General features: G+C 39.4%; 1 pseudogene; it reads right to left on the bottom strand.

Moving 5' to 3' along the window:
* Positions 1-5,325: 5,325 nt before the first annotated feature.
* On the bottom strand, positions 5,326-7,715 carry LOC123458690 (annotated as a pseudogene).
* Positions 7,716-10,155: the final 2,440 nt, after the last annotated feature.

Below are 10,155 nucleotides of genomic sequence, written 5' to 3'. Positions count from 1 at the left end.
GTGTTTATCTGCCATCTTAACCTTGTATCCTCCCATCTATAGTTAGCCCACACTCAGATGGTTTTGTGACAGTCCAAGTCCATCTACCCCAGCTCTCCTGGATTGCCCGCCAAGGCCTGAAATGCTAATGGGAACCCTGGGTTTGAGTGGAGGCTAAACCTAAATCCAGACACATACCTCCAAAGAGAGGAGGGGAAGCCTCCATAGCTGTGAGGAGATTATGGCGGAGGTTATGGAAGAGGTGTCTTCCTCCCATCCAGATGTGATGAGCCACAACCTCACTCAGAATTGGAATTCTTTACTGACAGGAGCCCAAGTCTGAGGACCTATCTAAACCCCAATTTACTCGATGTTTGCTTCTTCCTGATTTCTCCAATCCACCACCAATGTCTTTATCTGGGTAGATTTCTTCCTGCACTGTAAGACCACCAGTACATTTTGGAGTCCTGTAGCATAGACCCACTGGAGGGGTACATCAACAGCCACAACCAATGGCCCTGTGCAGCTTGAAGAAGTCAGACCAATCTGTCATCCTAATCCCTAAAGTCGTTTAGGGCTACCTCTTGAGAAGGAGAAAATGATAAGTGACAGAAATTGGCTAGGCAGTCAGGGTAACAGGACACCAAAAGTAATGGTTTTGTATTTCTTGACCAAAAGCAGGAAATGTCACTAAACTTTCAGAAATCTGGATGTCACACCCTCCAGGAAAGAGTTCTAGATTAAGCTTGCTCAAAAAGCTATAAAATCCAGTCTTTGTCCATGCAACCAGCTGACCTGGTCTTCCACATGTAGCCACTCCCCATACAAAAACTCCAGATCTGAGACTCAAGGTGGGCTTCTCAGCCCCACCCCACCTTGCCTTTCTGGGCAAGAGCTCTGCCCTCTTCCCTCAAGGGGCTTCTATGTTCTAGGCTTAAGCCCCCTGCTCTTTGTCCTCCTAGGTCCAGCAGAGCCAGCTCTCTAACCAGATCAGGGAAGATCTTAGTCTAGTCCAACAGAGCACCGTCACTCTACAGAACCACACAGATTTCCTAGCAGTGGTGATGCTGCAAAACTGCAAAGGCTTGGACTTGATTACAGCAAAAGGGAGGGATTTTTGTTTATCTAGGGAAAAATGATATTTCTACATGGACCAATCTGGCATAGTAAGAGAAAATGCAAGACAGCTATTTGAATGAACTAAGTCAAGGAAAGGAAAGTGAGTCTTACTGGAAGAATACCTGGACCACCTGGTGCCCTTGGAAAGCCCCTCTAGCAGGGTGACTAGTTTATGCTCGTTTTTGCCCTCTTCTTTGGGCCTTGCCTGATAAACCTGATCACTAGAGTCATCGGAAAACAGATAGAGGCTGTCAGACTCCATATAATTCATCGGGAATATCAGAAAATATGTCTGGAATAGGATATAAGGAATTACGTACATAAAGAGGAGGGGAATAATGTAGTAACAGTAGAAATATGCAAAACTTGAATTGTGGAAAGCCCCCAAGACGGGATAGAAAAGAGTGAGGAGGTTGACTAGAGAGGATGCCCCGCCCCTGGCTGTTTATTGTCCTTGCCCCATTTTTGCAATTTATTACAGGTTTAACTTTAATTACCACTTATAGTCCTCTGTAATTTTTTTGCCAAACTCCCACATTTTTGTAAATCTTTTGGAATCTGTTTACTCAACTATCCCATACTATTGTAATCCACACTTGCTTATACTATGAAATCCCCAAAAAACTTGAGTTTGGGGCTGATGCCATTACAGAGGGATCTGGGTGTCAGTCTGTCTGCATAAATAAACTTCCTCTCCTTCACCTGACTCAGGCTGCTGGTCTCTTGACTCCCAGAAATTCCCATTACAGTTGGATGAGTCTCATATGACTTTAAAATCTATTCTCTAAATACTTACACCAGGCTAGGTAGATGGATGGCTATTTAAATGTATAAATATTTTGACTTATATAAACTTTGCTCCCAAAGAACTTTCCTCAAACAGTCATTATTTACTCTAAAGTATTTGATATGATTAGGATGACAGTTATATCAACCAGTATTTCATTATCCTACCATTGTGGTGATATGCAGTAAGTTCTGAGAACTGGATATAGGCTAAGTAAAGATCAGAAGTTTTCATGGGTACACATCCAAATCTAACTGGGAAATGTCCAAGAACTGATGAGCCTTCCAGCGGGCCGCAGCAGGAAGATAGAAGAAGGAATGTGATGTGAGTAGAGGAGAAAGCACTCCCCCAGCCAAGTTGAAATAGCTTGCATTCCAGGGCCTAAACAGCCCTTCAAAATTAGCTGATTTTAAAGAAAAGTAAGGTTGTTCTGGCTTTTCTTTCTGCTGTGTTTGCCATCCCTTAGTTCTTGAAATTTTACATATCAATTAATGCAATGGAATTTACATGAAAGATAACATTTGATAAAAATTAATTTCCCAAAGATAATTTTTATTTATTTATTTATTTATTTATTTATTTATTTATTTATTTGAGAGTGACAGACACAGAGAGAAAGACAGATAGAGAGAGAGAGAATGGGCGTGCCAGGGCTTCCAGCCTCTGCAAATGAACTGCAGACGCGTGCGCCCCCTTGTGCATCTGGCTAACGTGGGGCCTGGGGAACCGAGCCTCGAACCGGGGTCCTTAGGCTTCACAGGCAAGCGCTTAACCGCTAAGCCATCTCTCCAGCCCAAAGATAATTTTTAATATAGTCCAATTATCCTTTCTCCCTCCTTTCATTCCCCAGCCTTCTTTTTCTTTTTTTCAATACTAAGGGCTGAGCCCAAGCCTTGAGGGTGCTAGGCAAGCAATCTATCTCTAAACTACATTGCCCCATCTCTGGCCTTAGCTAGTTAAATTTAACATTTAAACTTGCATTCTTCCCACCCGAAAAAGAAAGAAAGCATAAAATATTTTTTTTCTGATCAGGCCTTTCGTTAAAAAGTTAATTTAGGGTCTGGGGAGATGGCTTGGTTGGTAAAACACTTCACTGTGCAAGTGTGAGGAGTGGAGTTCAGATCCCAGTACTTACCCACATAAATGCCCAGGTGGGCATGGTGGCCCACATGTCTCACTTGTAATTCCTGCTTTTTTCCTGGAGGCAGAGACAGGACTTTCAAACCCTGCACCCTCTTCCCCAAAAGCTGGCTCTCTAGACTAGCTGAGTCAGTGAGCTCTGTGCTCAAGTGAAGGGGCCTGCCTCAGTAAAGAGGACAGTGATCAAGGGAGCCACCTTGACATCCACTTCTGTCTTCCACCTGCTCACACACACACACAATGTGTGCACACACAGGCACACACACACATGTAGCATGAATATACACATGCAAAATTAAAATTCTGATTTTGTTGTAAACCTTTCCATGACATTTTTTCAGATCTAAACCTCAGTTCTGATGATCTGAATTAGAAGAAAGTTTTTTAAACATTTGGGCATTGTAACAGACATCCTATCATAGTTAATTTCACAATCTTATTCATCTTTATTTCCTTTCTTATTCTATACCTTCATTCAACACACATAGTTACATATATTATTTCAGTTTAAATTTTATTGATATGTATCTCACATGTCATATAATTCATCCTTTAAAGTGCACGATTCAGTGGTTTTTAATATCTCCAGAGTTCCTCAATCATTAATAGCAGGTATTTCAAGAACATTTTTATTACCCTAAAAAGAATCCTTGACCCACCAGTATCTACTTTCATTACTTTCTCCCAGTCCTAGAAAACACCATGCTGCATTCTGTATCCACTGACTTTCCTGTCCTGAGCGGTTCACATAAATAATTGTTCTGCTGTGGCTGTTTTCTTTCACTTAGTAGAAAAAGGATTAAGGTTCTTATGTAACATGTATCAATATTTTCTTTTTACTGCTTAGTAATATTCCATTGTGTGGATCTCTCATATTTTATTTGCACACTCATCAGTTGATGGACATTTGGGTTATGTCTACTATTAGGCTATTATGAATAATGTTGCTGTGAATATTCATGTACACCTGTGTGTAAACAAACATTCATTTGATGGATAATCTTGTCAACTTCATGGGGTCTGGGCTGAACTAGGAGATGCACGTCTAGGAATGTCTATGAAAGTACTTACAGAAAGAGTTTGCAGAGGGGAAAGGCCCTCCTTCAGAGCAGGCAACCTTCCATTGGGTGGCCCAGAGATAAAGAGGTCCAAGGAAAAAGCAATGTTGCCTGCCTGCCTGCCTGCACTTCTTGCCAAGTGATTACATTTATTCTGACTGCTGATACTGTCTTCTGCATCACACTGCAATTTCTTGGGCCTTCCAACATGGATTGCATACCAGCCACTCTTCCAGGATCTCATAGGCCTGCAGAGACAGATTGGAACTGCTGAGTCCCCAACTTCGTGGACTAAGTAGTTACTGGGTTCTAAGCCACTTCAGCATAGAGATAATTGTGGCTAGACTATCCTGACCCTGTCATGTAAGCCAATCTAATAAACCTCCTTTGAGAACATTCATACATTCTACTGATTCTATTTCTCTGGAGAACTCTGCCTAATGCAATGTTTTTCCTTCCTTCCATTATGTACCCAAGAGGGGAAGTGCTGGGTCACATGTTTAGCATTTTAGAGAATTGCCATCAGTTTTTGAAAGTGGCTGACGTTTTACATTTTCACCAACAGTGTTTGAGGATTCTAGTTTTTCTGAAGCATTGAAAAACCTGTTACTGAAAAAAAAAAGCATAACCATTTTAGTTGTTGTCAAGTGATGTCTCATAATGGTTTTTATTTGCATGCATTTTGAATTTTTCAGAATTCTATGTTGTGCTTTATGATTAACTGTCACAGTTGTAATATACTGAGCAGCATTTGAAACAATATCCAATCTTGGGGATATAATTATTCACACTTTACAAGGAGACCAAGGTTTAGGAAGGCACTATTGTTAAAAAATAAGCTTATTATTTTAAATTTCAGGCTTTTTACCTATTCAATTGGCCTATATGCTTGTTTTATGCCAATACTATGTTGTTTGGCTACTGTAGATTTGTAGAACTTTTAAAAAATTTAATAGAATGTTTAGTTCTAATTTTTACAGATTCAGAAAAACAAAGTTTTATGTAGTAATTCAAGACATGTATCTATGAGTAAGTGAAAAATTTCAATTTTACCTCAGTTTCTCACTTAAAGTCTTAGATGATGTCTTACTCAATACATGCAAATATAGGAATAAATATGGCAGAAATGCCTTCAAAACTTCAAGGATTTGAGTTACAAAGAAAATAAATCTTTGTATAAAAGAATGAACTCTAATTCCATGTCATATTTGCCTTTTATGTCTTATTATATATTAGCTTTTCTTAAATAATTATACTGCTTTTCAGAGGAAGGATGTGTGTAGCCCAGTGATTAAAGAAATCTGAGAATACTCTGGCACAGTCAGGAGACAGGGTGAAGCACTCTGGGAACCTCCCCACAACATTCTTCAGTCTCTCCATGTCTTTTACATATGGTAGGGCTTTCATGTGGTCTAAAGTTAATTGATCTGAGGGAGGCATCCTGAAAGACTGGAGGGAGCAAAAGCAATGCTTCAGCAGTTTCTATGTACACAGATGGATCTGAGTCGTTGGAAATACCATCATAAAGATCAATTTTTTGCGTAGCCTTCAGAAACCATCTGTCTTGCCGTCAACAATTCATTGTCTTCGTGGATGGTGTCTGGGACTGTGCCCTCCTCACTGGGATCTCTAGGGCCCACTTCCAGAGGGTCTTGGGCCCCTTCTCCTGTAGCACCCTCCATATCTTCCTGCTCAGGTTGGGATGTAAAGTAACACCACAGGCCTTTGTGACTAAGCCAGGTGCTTGCTTTTTCACCACTGTGGGACCAGGCGTATCTTTTTTGTGTAAAAGATTCTGCTATTTCTTTAATTCTTCTTGCTCTATAATAACATCATTGGAATTTTAAAGTTTTTTTCTTTGATCTGTGCCTTCTACTTCTCTTCTTTGGCTGATCATGAAGATTGAGATTTTATGCATCATCACCACTGGAGGCATCCTCAGAATTTGTACAGTTGTTGGGCTCTGGCAAACAGGAAACAAACCTCTCAGGAGGCAAGCTCATAGTATAGAGCTGGTGGTTAGGCTCAATCCTAAGGTCAGCATCTGTCAAATGATGAACATCATGCACAGCATCCTTTTGTTATACTGTCTCAGAGGTAATGTTCTTGGATGGTGTTAGGGACAGGCTCTGAGGTGTCTCTTTTGCTTGCCTACTTGAAATATTAGGAAAAAGTCTCTTCCTCACTTTGTCAATAAACACTTGCCCCTGGCAGGCCAGTGTGACATGTTGTAGTACATTTTGAAGACAGGTAGTGTGATGTCCTTTTTGCTTAGGCCATACATGAAAAATCCACAGCTAATGCCATATTGACTAGAGAAATGATGAGCCTTTTCCCCCTAAGCTCTAGAATAAGTGAAAGATAATTATGTTCATCATTTCCATTTACAAGAACATTGGAAGTTCTATCCATAGCAATTGACTAAGAAGAAGAAATGAGAGACACTAAAATGGGAAAAATGGGAAGTCAAATTATTTCTGCTTGCAGATGACTTAATCTTAAATATAGAAAACCTTGAAGACTATACACAGAACACACACACACCCACACACATACACGCTCACACAAACATATACATGTTTGTTAAAATAAATGAAATCATTAAATTGAAAGATATAAAAGTCACCAACATTCTTCTATGCTAATAGTGAACTATTCCAAAAAGAAATCAAAAAAATGATTCCACTTTCAATAACTATATAAAACCACCTAGGGATAACTAAGGAGGTGAATAATCTCTACACCAAACATTATAAGACATGGATAGAATAAACTGAAAAAGATGCACATGCATAAATAAATTTAAGTCCAGATCCTGGGAGAGAATTCTCAAAACAAAACTCAGAAGCACAGAAAATAAAGGCAACAAAAAAATGGGGTTACATCAATATGAAAAGAATTTGGAACAACAAAGAAAATGAGTGAAAAGATAATATCCAGAATAGGGAAATATATGCAAATCATATACCTACATTAGTTATTATTCTTTCTTCTCTGTGATGAACTACTGGACAGAATCAAATCAGAATGAAGAATTTATTCTAGGTCATTGTTGAGAGAATATAATTCATTTTAATGGAGAAAGCATGGAGGCAGGAGTGTGAGATTGATGGCTTCATAGTGGCAGCTTTCAGAAAGCAGAGAGCTTGGGCCAGAAGTAGAACTGGCCTATATACCTTAACCCCCAAATGCTTCCCATAGCTGTCTGTCCATCTATCATCAAGACCCTATCCAGAAGTTTCCACAACCTTTATAAACAGTGACACCAGCTGGGGAGCAGTTGTTTTTAACACATGAGCCTGTAGAAGAATACTTCATTTCAGCCTATAGCATTTCTCCTCTGGCCTTCATGGGGTCATGTTCATCTCATAACACAAGATGCTATACTCCAAAGGTCTTCATAGCCTTATATTTCCAACACTGCTCATGAGTCCAAAGTCTCCTCTGAGACTCATGGCAATCTATTAACTGTGAGCTTCTATAAAATGAAAAACCAAGCCACATAGTTCCTATATACAATGGCAAAAGGCAAACATTCCCATTCTAAAAGGGAGGAATGGGCATGGTAATAAAAGACTAACCAAAGCAAGATCCAAACCCAGTAGGGCAAACATCAAATGCTGCAGCTCCATATCCAACATCTGGGGATTATGGCGGCATCATCTGTTTTCCATTTGGCACAGGTAGCCCCACACCAACAGCTCTGTTGCCTAAAGGACAAGTAGCCTCTCTCTTGGGCTACATTTACTCAATGATTATAGCTTTTGTCTGTGGACATCCAACATTCCTGGCATATCCAATACTCTGAGGTCTCCAGTGCTTTTTGGATTCATTCCATAGCTTCAAGTAGTGGCCTTTCAAGACATCATGTGAGAGAATATGATCTGATCCCACCACACATTGCCTAACCTCATCAGCTTTTCTAATGAAACCTTGGTGTGAGCCCCATGACCCTGTAACTCTCGCATTCTACATGCCTTCAGGAGAATACCACAATGGACTATCACATGTAGACATTATGTTCTAATGTTCTATTGTGCAAGAGGATGGCTATAGTTAGTAGCAATATGTTATATATTTCAAAATTGCTCAAAAATATTTGAGTCCTGTCACTACAAATAAAAGACAAATATGTGAAATGATAGGGAGGTTAATTTTTCTGACTTGATCATTACACATCATTATACAATGTGTACATTTATCATATCATAATTCCACAAATATCTACAATTAGTTTTTGCCAACCCAAACAAAATGATTGTCCATTAGAATTATTCTACAATCAACTGATGTGTCAAAAAGCTAAATTCTACTTCGAGTGACTTTGCTAAGATTAGATTTGTTTTTTAGGGAAGATTTTTTTTTCTTTATTCTTCATGTGCACAATAATATATACATAGCTAGGTCTGTTTCTCAATTTTATTTGGCAGTTGGGGATTTTCAAAATTTAGACTTCTGTCCTTTTTCTGTGGAAAACTTACTTTTTGAACATGTAAAGAACACTATCTAGAAGGTCACTAAGAAGGTTGTTAAACTGCACTTGGGCCTTAGCAAGGTTAGCCAAGAAGAAATAAGCTTGAGGAGTTTTCAGGAAAACTAGAACACATTTCTGAGTGAAAAAGAATTTTTATAGGAAGTACAGTGTTTTCCTTTTCTTAGATATCCTTAAAAATAGGAGAGTAACAAATTTTATTTTCTGTAATCATTTACATGTTATCTAAATTGGAAGCAGAAGGACAAATTGAAAAAACTTGCTAGCTCCTTCTGGTGCTTGCTTGATAGTAGTCAACAGCAGTGACGATAGCAGTTAGCATAGATGAAGCACCTACCGCAGAGTAGTTCACCGGCCTATTTCACTCAATTTCTGAAACAAGCTTGTGGGGTAAGAAATACCAAAATCTTGGGCTGGAGAGATGGCTTAGTGGTTACAGCACTTGCCTATGATGCCTAAGGAATCATGTTCAACTCTCCAGGTCCCACATAAGCCAGACTCACAAAGTGACACAAGTGCACAAGGCTGCACATGTGTACAAGGTCCACACGTGTCTGGAGTTCGATTGCAGTGGCTAAAGGCCTTGGTGTGCCAATCCTCTCTCTCTCTCTGTCTCACTCACATTAAAAAAAATAAAGTCAGTCTGTTAGGCTTGCCTAAAAAAAGGAAAAAAAAAAAAAAAGAAATTTCACAGATGAAGAAATCTATTGTCCCAGTGGCCAGAGTTAGCAGATTCAGGTCTGGGTTATATGCTAATTTGATTCTTCTGGAATGTCAAGACTTACATTTTTAAAAAAATATTGCCTTTATCCAGGACTACTATGTTTTCACCATTCCAAGCAATATTTACTATAATCAATTTTTAAGGCAATTTGTTCCTTGGCTTGAGTTTTGCCATCCAGCCAGAACGCAAGATGTCTATCAGTTTCAGAAGTGGAACTACTTTGCTAATGTCATAAAAATGTGTCCCTCAAAACTGCTTTCAGCATCACTACTTTTTACTATCCACATGAAAGGCTCTTCAAATTCTTTATCTAGTTTTGGGCTGGGCTGCTGCCCTGAATGGCCTGTTTTTAGGTAGTGGCTTTGTAGCCTAACTTTTGGCAGCCCAACAATACCTCTTAATAGCATTGGGGATGCTAGAAGACTCCTCAGCATATTAGAGAAATATCTTTTCTCTCACGAATTATCTTCAGGGCTGGAGAGATGGCTTAGTAGCTAAGGTGCTTGCTTGTGAAACCTAATGACTCGGGTTTGGTTCCCCAGGACCCCTGGAAGCCATATACACAAGGTGGCACATGAGGCTGGAGTTCTTTTGCTGTGGCTGGAGGCCCTGGTGAGCCTATTTTTTTCTCTCTCTCTGTCCCTTACTCTCATTCTCTCAAGTAAATAAAATATTTTAACAAAAAAAGAGTTGTCTTCAAATTTGTGTTTGGGGAAAAAAAAGCTGATTGTGGTGGTTAATTATGTATATTGACTTATCAGGGCTAAAGGGATATCCAGATAGCTTGTAAAACATTTCTGGGTGCCTATAAGGGGGTTACTGGAAGAAGTTACTGTTTGAATGAGAACTGAGTAAA

Source organism: Jaculus jaculus, chromosome 2, assembly GCF_020740685.1.
Source record: "Jaculus jaculus isolate mJacJac1 chromosome 2, mJacJac1.mat.Y.cur, whole genome shotgun sequence".
In the NCBI taxonomy this organism is placed as follows: Eukaryota; Metazoa; Chordata; class Mammalia; order Rodentia; family Dipodidae; genus Jaculus; species Jaculus jaculus.
This window is presented reverse-complemented; position numbering and strand designations above follow the sequence as displayed.